Source organism: Ochotona princeps, chromosome 7, assembly GCF_030435755.1.
Source record: "Ochotona princeps isolate mOchPri1 chromosome 7, mOchPri1.hap1, whole genome shotgun sequence".
NCBI classification, from domain to species: Eukaryota; Metazoa; Chordata; class Mammalia; order Lagomorpha; family Ochotonidae; genus Ochotona; species Ochotona princeps.
This window is the reverse complement of record NC_080838.1, coordinates 65,844,674-65,860,255: the sequence shown is the minus strand read 5'-3', so window position 1 is coordinate 65,860,255 and position 15,582 is coordinate 65,844,674. Positions and strand designations below refer to the sequence as shown.

Sequence of the window (15,582 nt, the reverse complement as noted above, 5' to 3'; positions counted from 1 at the left end):
AGTACAGCTTTGTGAGAAGCTTTTGCTAACCCTTGCCTTTGTTAGTATGGACCAGTGTTATTTGCTACAGATTGATCTGGGCTCTATCTTGTCACTAATGTGTCACATTGACCATGTTTTCTCATGCTACATGATTGGATTCAACTTTAATGTTTGCTAAGGACAAAAAAAAAAAAAAAACCAATCCCACAAGCCTAAGTGAGATGCTGCTTGCCTGTACACAGCTTGTTTTCCAGGCCATGTAAGTTTGGGCTCAGAATTCGTTCAATAATTGGGAACCTAGAACAAAAAGAACTTTGCAGAGGGATATGAGCATGTCGGGCTTTTGCTATTGCATGAAAGATGGCTAGAAGGATCTTTTCCAACCCTCAAGACTGGTTGAAAGGGTTTCCATGAACTAAGAATTAAAATGATGTCAGACTGATATTTAGGGGCAGAATGAAATGCTCTTGAAAGGTCTATAGGCCAGTCACTGGCAATCTGATAGAGATAGTGAGACAAGCACTCCATTTGCTGAACTCAGGAGCAGCATTCACACACTGTGGCAGGTCTGCATCCTTTGGGGTCCCTTTTGATGACAGGTGAGAAAGAGGAGAGGGGGTTTACAGCCATTTCTACTTCTTCCCAGAAGAACTCCACGGAATGGGTTCTCCAAGAGAAGTGTGACCCTCTGATTGCCAGGTTGTAATAGAAGAGCTAGAATCAGGGCAGTCATTTAGAAGGAAATATATCTGTTGTTTCAGGAGGTGGTTCCACACAAGGTTTCCAAACGAGCCATCCAACAGACTGGCAACCTCATGCCTGGCCTGGCCACAGGTAACCAATGAAAAATTGCCTGAGTGCCAGCCAAACTCATTCCCTCCTCCTAATACCCCACCCCTCTTCTTCACCTTGGTTCCAGGCAAGCGGTAGCCTGATGAGTGGGAGAAGAGGAGCAAAGCCACCCACTTAAGCCTGTGGAAACAAATTAAGCCTGGAGAAAGAGAATACTTTCCTTTAAATGAAATATTGATATGATGGGCATTGTAACAAAGAAGTTTGAGCCTGCTTTTGATACCACCATCCCCAATCAAAGCACCAGTCCAAGTTATAGTTTGCTTCACTTTTGATTCAACTTCCTGCTAATGTGCCTAGGAAGGCAATGAGAATGGCCCAAGTACCAGGTTCCCTGGCAATCATGTAAGAAAATATTGGAGTTTCTAGCTCCTATCTTTTTTTATGATTTATTAATTTTATTGGAAAGGCAGAATTACAGAGACAAAGAGAGAGAAAAATCTCTCATCCACTGTTTACTCTTCAAGTGGCTGCAACAGCTATAACTGACCTTATCCAAAGCCAGGAGCCAGGAGCTTCTCCTGGGTTTTGCATGTGAGTGAGTGCAAGATCCCAAGACTCTGAGCCATCCTCTACCGCTTTTCCAGACCACCTGCAGGGTCCAGCTCCCGTCTTTACCCTGGCCCAGCCGTGGCTGTTGTGTTTATTTGGAAAGTGAGTCATCAGATGAAGGAATTATTTCTCTTTCTCTCCTTATCTCCCTTTCTCTCTTTCTTCCTGTCTCTCACTTCTGTGTTTTTCAAATAAATCTCTGAAAGAAGCTTGGAGTTTTTACAGGCAGTAAGTTAGTGAAACAAATCTTTTTTGCCTCATGCAGCAATAAGTGAATATTATTTGAGATTTATGAAAGTTGTAGTCCCTGTTCTAGATTTCCTATAATGGATGAGAAGAACTTGTCCTTTCTTGGATAAAACTTCAAGAAGGAGTAAAAACAGGTTAACAGGTAAATAGAAGAGAATAACAATTTTTTATCATAGCTTTAAGATCCCTGTGTCAACACAGTATCCTGTGTGTCTGATTTTTCTACCAGACTGCTATCCCTAGGGACAAGCACCATCCTATCCAATTAAGAGGTGAACTTGTTTAATAGTTCTTAGTGCATAGGCATGAGAGAGTATATATGATAGAAATAGACTGTCATGTTATAGGTATTTAATCCTTAGGTCTCTGATGAATCTGTTCCCTAATTGTTTTTAATTCCAAAGGTTTGTAAAGCTAATACCTGTGTATATAAGACCTGAAAAGAGGAACTAATTTATCAAAATGGTCATTATGAAGCAATATTTACTAGTGAGATTGAGTTACTTTTCGTTTATAGTACAGCTTTCTCCAACTGTTAATCAATCTCTTTTATATTTTCCAGATGTAGCCCTGATAGGATTTTTACTTTTAGCCCAACTTCGTAAGATAAGCAACCCATTTTGGAACATCTCTTAAATTTATTTCCCTCTGAGATGTTAGACAAGGCCTATCAAGAGAACTCAAAGTTTTCTTTGTAGCATGAGAAATTTTAGGCTTGGGCTGTCTCTGAGGATTCTTTATCACTGATTGCAGACAGAGGTGGACTGTATAAATATTATACAAGCATGTTACGCTGAGCATTTGGGGGTCTCAGTTGTCTCCCTTGTAGAATGAGAGATCATACCAACTGATGAAAGCCTTCGGGTCCAATAGATTTTTTTGAAATCCTTTCTGAGTGCTCTTGGCCTGCTAATACGTATTCTGGGGTGTGATCGGAGAAGAGAAATGAACAAACTGACTCTGCTGATGAGGTGACAGGTTGATTGTGTCAACTTCGCCACCTCTCCACTGCCTGAGTAAACTCGTAGAGATGATGTACATCATTCCTTTTGACATGAAACAGCTCTGGTCTAGAAGGAGCATATGTGGATAGTTTGCCTTGATTCTTACATAGGGAATCTGGAGGTTCCCAGGCTAGGCACTGGAATACAGTGTCATGAAACACACTGAGGATTCACTTGCAGGTAGTTGATCTAGGCCCACTGTAGGCTGGCTGACCACAGTCTATTCAGAAGGCTACTCATTCAGCGCATTGCCCTTTGACCAGGACTTTAAATTTCAAGTCATTTAAACTGAAATCCTGACTTGCATTTCCAGATTCTTCGGTGACAAACAGGAGATTTAACTAGAGACTAGTGCTTTCTTGTCAGTTTCATTTCAAACCATTAATGAGTGCAGTATTAAACAGTTTTAGTGACAAGGTCTTTAGTTAATTATATAGCTATCAGAAAATACAGATAATCCAACAGTAAATTCCCATGATCTTGATGTGACTTGCTGTTACTTGTACAAGAGGTTTTCAAAAAGTTTGTGGATGAGGCAGGAGTCATGGTATGGTGGGATAAGCTGGTGCTTGGAATGTGATATTCCATATCAGAGGGCCAGCTGGAGCCCTGGCTGCTCTGCTTCCCATCCACCTGCTTGCTAACGCACCTGGAGAAACGGAGGAAGATGCCACCTACATAGGACACCCAGATGGATTTCTAGATCCCTGGTTCAACCTGGACCAGCCGGAACGAACACGGGCTGCTGCAGGTACTTAGAAATAAACCATGAGAAGAAAGATTCTCTGTCTCTCTCTCCCTCTCCCTCTCTTTCTGTGTGTGTGTATGTGTGTGTGTGTGTGTGTGAGAGAGAGCGAGAGAGAGAGAGAGAGAGAGAGAGAGAGAGAGAGAGAGATTCTGTCTCTCAGGTAAGCAAGCCAATCTTTTTTTAAAAAATTCATGAAAAATATATAATGACAGATGCTGGACCCTATGCTTGGTAGATGCTTGCAATGAAAGAATCTCAACTGAATTTGAACTGTGGTAATGCAACAAGGTGGAGGAATCCACCATGGGGGGGAGAGGGGAAGGGGAAGCCCAGTGCCTATAAAACTGTGTCACATAATGCAATGTAATCAATAAAAAATTAATTAATTAATTAATTTTTAAAAAGAAAAATATATAATGACAGAATGAGTCATGACATTAAAAAGCTTTTCATCAAAATAAACATTTTTTAATTCTATTTCTCACACACTTTTGAATCCCCCTGGTAGTAACTATGGAAGTAGGGCTTCCATAAAAGGAGTACCACGTACTGAAGACTTGCATGACAAAATTTACTTCTCACAAGTGTGAAGATGAAGTATTCAGGGTGTTAGTATGGTGAGTTTTTCCTGAAGATTGTCGTTTTGAATTTTGAGTTTGCAAGTGAATCACTTCTCCCTTTGTATCTGTGTCCAAATTTCTTCCTCTTGTAAGTACATTAATTACATTTTAAAAGGCTCATCCCAGTCACCTTTTAAAAAGCCCTATCTCTAAATACAAGCGCATTCAAGAGGTACTCAAGGCTAGCACTACACAGTTAATATATCTTAACAGCAGCATACTAGATGTTCTTCCTTTGCCAAGATCTAAAATACATGAAACACTTAAACAGAAAGTTAAACTTGTAGCTGTTAGACAATGCTACTATATAGTAGTACTGTACTACTCTGGTAATGTGGGGGAAATGGCGGTCAGGGAAGACAAGGAGGGAGGGAGAGAGGGAGAAACCCCTGAGCTACAAAGCTGTAGCATAGAAAATAATAATATTATTTAATTAAAATAAATAAATAGAAAAAACCCTAGAAGGAGACACAATCTATCCCATAACACTAATTTATTTTTATATACATCAATCATACATTCTAACATTTTATAAAATTAGATTACATATAAGACAGCAATATTTTAAGTTTTTCTGAGTTAAATGTTCACTTAATAAAATTAGTGTTCAATGTTACTTGTATTAAAATTTTTGAATACTGGGTCTGGCACAACAGCCTAGTGGCAAAATTTTTGCCTCGCATCTGCCAGGATCCCATATGGGCACCAGTTTGTATCCCAACTGTTCCACTTCCCTTCCAGCTCCCTGATTATGGCCAGGGAAAGCAGTAAAGGATGGCCCAAGACCTTGGGACCTGGCACCTGCATGGGAGACCCGGAGAAGCTCCTAGTGCCTGGCTCTTCAGATCAGCTCAGCTCCAGCCTTTGTGGCCACCTGGTTAGTGGGTGGAAGATCTTTGTCTGGGCTTCTCTCTGTAAATCTGCCTTTCCAATTAAAAATTTCCTTAAACATTTTTAAACATGTTTTGAATGCTATGGGTTGCTACTACCAAGCTTGGTTGATAATAACCTTTTAAATTTGTAACTGTGTGTGTGTGTGTGTGTGTGTGGTCGCATATGTATCTTTAATGTTTGTAGAAATTGTTTGAAATTGTCATGTATTCCTATCTGTGCTTATTCATCAGAAGATGTTTTAGCTTTTATGAATTAATTTTTCGAGTTCTTAAAAAGGGGTACATTTACTTGTCCTGTTTGTTTACTAAGTTACCTTGCTACACTTACTGCCCAGCTGTGAAGGCAGTGCACAGAATTTTCATATCAACAGCAAAAAACAGTTGGCTTGGGACTGTGGCAGTTTCTGGATTCAGGATGCAACCACTCCCAAGAGCACTTCCCAAGACAGGATTGTGGCAGAACATGGCTTTACTCTGCCAGGACTTCCTGGTGTTCTCTTTTTAATCGTTTTCTTGCAGATCTAATAAATTCACCTACACTTAATGAATATAGATTGGGTAAAGGTAAAAAAAATTATTTGGGCATTTTCAGATACCATGTGGAATAACAGGTGTTTTGTTAATGAGTTTTATCGTTGCAGCCACAACAGCTTAAAATCTGACTGCTTAAAGTTTTTCTCGTAACCTACAAGTTTTATACTTTATTCTACCTACATTTATAAACCATCTGAAAAAAAACATCGTAAGCTTGTGTTAGAAATAGCAAGTAATTCTAATCAATTGGTCCATTTTTAAAGTATATAAACAATTTTAAACTGTTGCTAAAAGTTCATTTATTTTGTCCTGCCATAAATTTGTTAATTAACACAAATTTCTTTGATTTATGTTACTTCAATTACTAATAGGCTTTCTTTGAAACAGTTATGCCATTGATACATTTATATTTAAGTTTACTGATAAAACAGATTTACAATGTAGACTAATTTTAACCTGTACTCCTGTCTCAAACTTATAATAAGCAATAGGCCAAGGACCTGCTACCCCTAACCTTGCCCTCAGTGGTTCTTACTCAACCAATTCTTCAAGCTCCAATAGTCTTTACCAGGCACTATAGCTGCAGTTTAATATACCTCAAAAGACCAACTACCTTGCAGTTTGTGCATGCTGGCCTGGCAGAGCCACCGCAATTTCTGGAGATACTGGGCTTTTACCATGCCTTATGGCTCACTCCAGAGCCTTGTAACTTAGCTACTGATAACATATATCATACACAATTAATTTCCCCAGCTTCCTCATGTGTTTTGCAAATTGGGTTGCCTCAACCCAACCATTACTAGAAGCCCATCATTCCCCTTTCTTTACACAACATATTAGGGTTCGTTTAGGCCTTGCTGGCCCTTTGTCATCCCTTAACTAATATGTGGATGCCCTCATACGCTCTAGCATTTTTTTTTCTAATGAGTTGTACAGCACGCAACCTCCATCCCAATTTCACCAATTGGTGTGTTCCAATACTGCCCTATTCTCTGATTTAACCATTCAGCAGTGTAAGCATCTTGTCTGCCAATGTGCAAAATGTGCCCCTCAACAACCTGCAGGGGTCAGTTCCCGTGTCCTTAAACCTAATGCTCTATGACAAATGGTTGTGAAACATTATCCCTCTTTTGGCAAACAACAGCATCTTCATGTTACTGTGGACACTTATTCTGGATTCATTATAGACCCTGCCTCTATGGGGGAGTGTTCCCATGGCGGTGTCGCACCTCTTGTCATGTTTTCTTATAAGAGGCCTGCCTCATTCTATCAAGACTGACAATGGCCCTGCCTATATCTCTAAAGCCTTTGCTGCTTCGGTTCAAAGTATGCCATTCGTCACCTCACAGGCCTTCCCTACTAACCTCAGGGTCAAGGCATAGTTAAAACCAAACACCAAAATCTTAAAATTATGCTTCAAAAGCAGAGAGTGGAATATACTACCTAGCCCCTGTGAATGCAATAATTTGGCTCAGTATTCACCCTGAATTTTCTTCGGATTTTTTTCAAGCAAGCCACCAGCAGTGCATCAGCTGGTGGCCCTTACTGGCACAATGCTAATGCCTTCAGTTCTATGTAAGAATCCAGTCACCCAAAGAGTGGGAAGGCTCCACTGTTTACTAGCTGTGGGAAGATGGCCTGCTTGTGTTTTTGCAGAAGGCAACCTATGTAGGTGCTTGCCCACAATGTCAGGCCCTGGATACCCGCTACCAGAGGATACCCCTCCAACAAGACAACATCACAATCTAGCCTTGGAAGACCCACCCTGAAGAAGATATAAGGTAGCCTCAAAGGATTGGTGTACAAGACTCAATAATTTTTCCTGATCTCCTGAATTAAATAAATCCCTAATAAATTAGGGCCACAGAGAAATCTCCTACTTTGGTATGTTTGAGGAAGATTTTTAAAATCCTCAGTTAGATCCTAACTCTGAAAAACAGGTGATTTGAAAGTGACAGATTCTTAACTGCTCTGAACATTAAGCAAAACAAGCTAGAGAGACTTACAGTAGGACATTAGAGGACCCTTATAACATCTTACATGTGCTCACATGGTCTTTTATCATACACCAGGAGCAAAGCAGCAGGAGAAGAGGATGTTTGTAATCCTACTCCCAGTGAGACACTTGGAGGACTCTCAAAAGCTTTCAGTTCGGAAGTAGTAGACTCTTTGCTAAGGTCTGTCAAAAAGGACACCCAGGACCATGTCCCAACCACCAAAGAAATCATTGGAGATTTGACTGCCCTTGAGGCCAGAAACTTCGAGTCAACCACTTCTTGTTGTGTCTCCTGCATGGGACTGATGCAGCCCAGAGTTTTCCATAGATTCAGGTGCCACACCAGATTAACACCCAAGAACCCTGGGTGGTTCTCATGGTGAATGGAAACTTATGAAGTTTCCTTCTGGACATGAGAGAACAGCTTTCTCTGTCTTTATCTTTGATATCCTTTCCTCTTAGAGTGATCCTAAGGATCTCACAGGAGCTCCAGTTTAGCTCAGATAAAGACCACTGTTCTTATTTAGAATGGAGATAGAAACAAATATAGAAGATTAGATTCTCCAGGAAAGTAGGCTGGCTTATTACTGCTTAGCCTGTACCACTTGCCAGCCTCCCTTTAAGATTTTTGCTAGACTCACAGAGGCAGGATACCCTCACTGCTCTGATGCAGAGTTCATGTCTTCCTCATTTGTTAACTTACTGAGGAATTTTCTGCTTATCTACCTAACACTTCTCCGTTTGTCTCTGCCGTAAGCATATAAAGTACTGTAAAATCCTACTGGAGTATTATAAACTGCTGGATTAGTGTAGATCACAACTAGTTTTAGATCTCTTGCCAGCTACTGTATGATTCATATAAGTCCTTTATAACAAGTATTTTGTCATTGTGCTTTATATTCTGGGATAAATGTCTTTTCTGAGACTCTTAGAGTTTATAAAATTGGTAGAAAAAAATATATATATACAATTAGAAAATCTAGCATTTGATTATGTCCTGCCTAGATGTAAAATGCCCTCAGCCTTTTCAAAGTTCAAGTTAGCTTAATTTATTATGGGTTCTATATACTCTCCTAAAAGATTTCTTAAGTCAGAACTGTTAACACTAAATAAGATGTGATTCCATGGAAACTTTGAAATTAAACTTGTAAGCAACTGTCTTATGTGATGGAGTTACTGTTAATGCTAATCCTTTCATTGTCCCTTTGGTCTTTAAATAATCTAGATTATAATCCTGTACTACATCTCAGGAATGGTTCACGTAATTTATTGCCTTGATTGTGTTAATTGTTTTTGAATCTTAACCTAGATTGCCCAGGTCTAACATTTATTCTAACAGAGGTTTAAACCTAAGCCTTGAAGACATACCAGCTTGGAAGAAATTGTAACTGCCATGTTTTGTTGTCTCGACCTCAACAAAGAGAAGCCTCCAAGCTCCAATCAATACATCAGACATCTGATGACTTCTACTTCTATCAGGGACCTCTACATAAAACCCTGTAGAATGCCTTATTGCTGACCCTGGCCTTTGAACGCCCCTTTTTCAGCATGAAACAGCCAGAGCAGTCATCATCCTGTGTCCCTACCAGCAGATAGGGTTTATTCTCCTAGGGGGATGTGAGGAGCCAGATGGGGTAAAGGACAATTAGAGACTGGCCCCTGGTGAAGCTACCTTTTAATTTCCTCAGAGTGTGGCCTCCTTGGCACCATACATGTGCATTTGAAATTGTATAGCCTTTAAAATGTAGTGATGCTTTCTTTTTATATCTCAGTGCTTGTGTTATTAATTACGTGTGGCTTGATATGTCTTTTAAAATATTTGTGATAATAAGGATACTAGCACCTTGAATTCCAGCCCAGTTGAATTATGAGTGGAAGGGATCCCAAAATCAAACACACAATGGGATTTTCTCTTCCATTCTGTACCTGATGTGGTGCACACCTGGCCTCATCATCACTGCTGCTATATCCCTTGGGACCAAGGCAGCTCCTGCTGCAACGTCTATGCTGTTCTTGACTTGGACCATCCAGACTGTAAGAACTGTGATTAACATAACCATACTGGCCACCTTTGCCCTTGGACCTCAAAGTTAGGCCAGTTACTTATAGATCCACTGTACTAGCTTTCCAACAGAAATTGGAATTGGTATCAAGGGCATTTAAGGTTATTAAGACAGGCATTCTGCCTGCATCGTATGTTAAATTTTGCTCTCAAGTGTCTGTACCAACATCTTAGAATCACAGGACATAAAGCCTCCCTTTTGGTGAAGGTCTTTGAGGTAGAATTTGTTCCAAGAACAGAGTGGGGAGATGTGGGCAATTACTGCCTGCTACCTGGTGGCATGGCTTAAAGCTTACCTGCCTATGGCCTGAGGCACAGTTTCTGGGCCTACACATGGAGCATGACCTCTGGCATGACCAGAAGGTCGGGGGAAATGGATGTGTGATCTAGCCAATTGCAGTGTCTTTGGTGGACAAGGGGTTGGGGGGGAGGGGTCCTGCTGGAAGAAGCCCTCCTGCCCTTCCCTTCAGTAACATTTATAACCCTGGGATCTGTTGAATAAACGGACATCCCTTACCAGTCTGTCTCCCATGGTTGTTATGGCCAAAAAACACCATCATCTCATCTTGGTAACCTCAGGGCCTGGTGGCATTCTAAAACCCTGAGATACTCACATGCTTATTGTACACCAGCAGAAATACAAAATCAGCCTTACAAGTCCAGATATCCCAGTAATGTATGGGTAAAGAAAATATGGTATACGTATGCAATTGAATATTATTGAGGCCTAAAAAGAATGAAATTCCATCATTTTCTTTTTTTTTTTTTTAAGATTTATTCATTTTATTACAGCCAGATATACACAGAGGAGGAGAGACAGAGAGGAAGATCTTCCCTCTGATGATTCACTCCCCAAGTGAGCCGCAACAGGCCAGTCCACGCCAGTCCGATGCCGGGAACCAGGAACCTCTTCCGGGTCTCCCACACGGGTGCAGGGTCCCAATGCATTGGGCCGTCCTCAACTGCTTTCCCAGGCCACAAGCAGGGAGCTGGATGGGAAGTGGAGCTGCCGGGATTAGAACCGGCGCCCATATGGGATCCCGGGGCTTTCATAGCCGCTAGGCCACGCCGCCGGGCCCAAAATTCCATCATTTTCAATGACGTGGATGAAACTTCTATGTGAAAGCTAAAAACTAATTTATCTGATAGAAGTTGAGACCAGAGGACTGGGTTTGCAGAGGCTAGGAAGTGCATGGTGGAGAGTGGAGAAAAGAACGGTTAATGAATGCAGGATGCAGCAGCATCTACTGCTCCACAGCTCCATAGAACAGCTATGGCTGGCAATTGCCAAAAGTTTATTTCAATTCAAAAGGCATGATAAATGTCTGTGATAATCTGCCAATGTTCCTGATCTGACCATCAAACATGGTCAATATACATGTATTGAAATGCTTCACTGTACATACATATGTAAAACTATCATGTCAACTAAAACTGCTTGAAAAGTTATTTTAGAAACTGCTAGAGATACAACTGGATCTTCTGCTTCCTCGGGTTGCCTTACACAACATTCTAGAGAGCAGATTAGCTATACAAAGCACTTCCTCACTTTTATCAAGAGACTTTTTTTAACCATCATTCAACATTTCTGTTTGAGGAAAATGATAAGCTTTTGCAGTTTCACCCAAGAAACAGTTCCTGATTTATGTCTTTGTTTCTCCAGGAAGATGATCCTAAAACACACTCAACACTCACTTACGAAATATTGATTTTTAGGGAATGAGCACAATCCCAGTTCTGCCTGGCTATCTTGCTCTGATTTTAAAAATAAATAAAGAAGGTTCTAGAAAAAAGGCAGAGCTGATCTTCCTCCTTACTTTCTTCCTTCTTTTTTCCATGATCACTCTGTTCATTAAGACTGTCTGGAGTTTACAAGCTTAAAGCCGAACAGAAAACAGTGCAAAGATCTTTAGCTGCCGCAGCTTCTCTCAATAAGAGAATAAGAGAGGGAATAAAACAGCTGAGCACTGCTGCCAAGCGTAACATGGAGCATTTGATTAATGTTCTTTTTAAAAATATATATATTTTTATTGTAAAAGCAGATTTACAGAGGGATGGAGAGGCAGAGAAAGATCTTCCGCCTGCTGGTTCACTCCCCAAGTGGCTGCAATGGCTGCAGCTGACCAATCTGACCAGGAGCCAGAAACTTCTTCCAGGTCACCCACATGGGTGCAGAGTCCCAGGGTTTGGGCCATCTTTTGCTACTTTCCCAGGTTAAAAGCATGGAGCTGGGTAGAAAGTGGAGCAACTGGGACCTGAACCAGTAGTGTCTATATGGAATCCCAGAGTGTGCAAGCTAAAGATTTTAGCCTCTGCACCATCGCACTGGACATGCTAGATAATGTTCTAGGCATTTTGCTCATTTGGGTTGGTAGTGCATTTCTTTGCACAGGGAGGTTCAATGTTGAATGAGAATGCACAAACACAAAGGGTTATCTTCCTTGAATCACTATCTTCTTGGATAGAGAAAGCTAAATGCCAATGAAAGCATTATTTTTAGTGTAGCTGTTTCTCTCCATTGTCTAAGAACATTGCCATGGTCTTTCTGTTCACGATTTTTCTATGCTATGATCTGAACATGTGGGCTCTACGATGCTGAATAATATTTGCCATGCTGTCAGTCACCAGAGAGGCAAGCAGATGTGATCAAGAGCATTACTAGGACAAAAATGGATGACTCAATTGCCTGATCTTCCGCTTGCAATGTGCTGGGATCCCATGTGAGCACTGGTTGATAACCTGGTGCCTACCTTCCCATCCAACTCCTTGCTTGTGGCATGGTAAAGCAGCAAAGGATGGCCCAAAGCCTTGAAATCCTAAACCCATATGACAGAGAAGTTCCTGACTCCTGGCTTTGGATTAGATCAGCTCCAGCTGCTGAAACCATTTGGGGAGAGAACCAGCAGATGGAATATCTTACCCTTTGTTTTTCCTTTTCTGTTAATCTACCTTTCCAACAAAAATAAATTAATTTTTCAAAAATAGAGGGTGTGGGAGAGTTTACTAACATGGACTTTTCCTGCGTGGAAAAAGAGAATTCCTCTTCAACCATGTTCTTTCACCCTTTGTCAGCAAATGGTCATTTCACAGTTATTGGACAGAACACCAGTGGTTTGGTTCATGACTAAAGTGGACTGTGCTGGAGGACCTCACAGGGAGAAAGCCTCACAGCTCTGTCCCAGTTCAGGCTCGTTAAGAGTATGTTTTTAACCAGTGAAGAATGATGGCTTGGCTTTGCTTGATGATGCAACAATGAATTGTGGAGTTTATTTAATTCTTATGCTTATAATTAGAACGGCTGCTTGTGTTGCTATTTAGCAACTGTGTACTCTTCCAAGAAGAAAGAAATCAAGAGGCATCTCCCTTTTCCAACACCCATCCCTGACTTCTACCCTGTGCTGCAGAAGCCAAACTGGCGAGCCTGGTTCATTTGAAGAAATTGTAGAGACTGTGCTTCATTCATGGAAAAGGGCAATGGTATGATTTGTTATGATGAAGCTAATCAGAGGTGATGCAGAGAGTTGCCTGGACACCCACGGAAGGCACAGTCATCTCAGCCTTAGAAGAGCCAGAACTGAGCACACTGCTGAGGAAGAGGATGATGGAGTTTCACCAAACCTGCCCACCCACACCAGGCAGATGTGGGCAGGGACAGAGCACAATGACATTCAAAAGTGATTCAAAAGCAGGAGGCTCTACTATTTTCCTTGGATTCTTGGATGAGAAACAGGACTTCCTGGCACTTCAAATGGAAGAGGCTTCATCACTGATTTGGCATCCATGGTCCCAAATTTGCTATTCAACATGAGGAATGCTGACATGGATGTTGATGCTGAAAATCAGGTGGAACTGGAGGAAAACCATGACTTACTAATCAAACATTGGAACTCCCACACTTGAAGGTCTTTCTGCAAGAGTAGATGCAGTCACGGAAGAAAATCTGAAACTAAAATCAGAAAACCAAATTCTTGGACAACATGCAGAAAACCGTGTCAGCTTCTATTTCTTGAAACAGCTGACACAAAAAGCAAAAGAAAGTTGGGCATGGCTATTTGCTCTATGTCCTGGAATTGCTGCTCACCTTTTTTTCTTGATAACATTGGTAGATTTCAAAATTTACTATATTATTATTTGTGGCTACACTGAACAGTTGTGAAAATAATGTTAGATTCAGGCAAAGTTAGCTGCTTAACATGAGATTTCCACAAGTCTGTGTGTTATATTTGCCTGTGAAACTGTGCAGATATATTATAGAAATGTTATAATTAGGATTGCATACGTTTATGACACTTTCAGAATGTTTTATCAAATGCATTTTGATTTATAGGCTTAGTACTGTCATTTACTGTAAGACAAGGAAAGTCGCCATGGTGTGAAGAAGTGACCAAAATCATGTCCTGAACGCACAGCTTTACAGATCTGTCCACATGTTTGCTGCTTCTCCACTTGTCTCTTCCTTCCCAGCCACTCCGCAAAGAAAACAGCTTCACATTGGTAAAAATAATTTTTCCATTCATTTTTTATTATATTTTTGACAGTCTTTACATAGTTAATCAGGGTAAAAAGGTTCAAGGGCAACAGGAAAGTGGATAAGACTATTATTTCCATATTGTTTCCTTCATGTAGCTGAGGCAAAGAGGGACTTTAAGGGAGAAGCCTCACCTAGTCTCCTACCCACCCCAGGTCCCTGATGTGGGGCATGCTCTGAGGGTCTTGATCAAGTGGTTTTGATAGTTAAACAGTTATGAATTGCTGCCAATCTTGCCGTTCTAAGCACGATGAGGTCGTTGAAGAATTCACTGATTGACATAGTCCATCTTAGAGTCTCTGTTTGCCCAGTTTTTCACTGCCAACATATGGCTGAGGTGGTTGATTGACTTGTTTTGTCTTCTGTCTTTTCATGGTTAGGGCTCTGAGTCCGGCAGTTCGATTGTGGAGATCCCCAAAGAGACTTTGTCTGAGGTGTTCCCAGACCAGATTCCTGCATGTGCTAGCAAGTACAGAGTCTGGCACAGTCCATCGCCCTTATCAGCTAGTAGTTGCAATTGCTGGGTCGGTTCGCGCTGGTAAAAATAATTTTAATAGCCATCTGTGACAGCAACCTGAACTCTAATTGTTGAAAATTAACCAAAACAAGATGCTTTATTGCTAGGACTTGTAGTTTGTGATATTTAATAATATGATAGGATCACTGGCTTATTTTTAATCCATTGAAGACAGAAGGAGGCTAAAAAACGATTTTTCCTTTATTGCAATTTGTCAAAATTGTTGTTATCTTCCTTTTGTACAAGATAATCTTCTTTGTATCTATAGAGATAAGAATTCTAGTCATGTGTGTGTTTAAAAACAGAAAATACTGAGGAAAAATAATATCAGATATAAAAGCATTTTGCAAATAGTAAACAATTCAGAATGTTTTCATTCTAGATTTGTGTTGTGTCTTATACAGAGTAGATTTTTGGGAAATACATATGAAAATTGGTTGTTTAACCCTACATAAGCCACAACTGGAAAAGAAACGTTATTAAGTTTGGTCTCAATGGTTAGAGTTTATAGTACCCAGCACTAAAATTTCTTGAGCATATCAACATCACAATCATGAATACTGGGAGAGTTTTACATGTTCACTAGCTGATGATCTTGCTCAGCATTTCATCTTAATTGTCCTAGAATTTTCTGTAAACTCAATTTGGTTTGCAGAGTTTTCATCACCCTTTTAATCGTTTAAAAAATTTAGTTTGGGCCAGGTTCAATAGACTAGTGGCTAAAGTACTCATCTTACATCCACTGGGCTCCATATGGGCACCATTTCTAATCCTGGTTGCTCCATTTCCCTTCCTGCTCCCTGCTTGTGGCCTTGGAAAGCAACCAAGGATGGCCCAAAGCCTTGGGACCCTACACCCAAGTGGGAGACCTTGAAGAAGCTCCTGGCTCCTGGGTTCAGATAGGCTCAGCTCCATCTGTTGTGGCCACTTGGGGAGTGAACCAGCAGATGGAAGATCTTTCTCTCTGTCTCTCCTTCTCTCTGTAAATGCGCCTTCACAATAAAAATAAATAAATCTTTTAAAAATTTTTAGTTTGAAGATTGCA

The 15,582-nt window shown here is 40.7% G+C and overlaps 1 pseudogene; it reads left to right on the top strand.

The window, feature by feature from the left end:
* Nucleotides 1–13,296: 13,296 nt before the first annotated feature.
* Nucleotides 13,297–13,868, top strand: LOC131480724 (short coiled-coil protein B-like; annotated as a pseudogene).
* The last annotated feature ends 1,714 nt before the right edge of the window (nucleotides 13,869–15,582 follow it).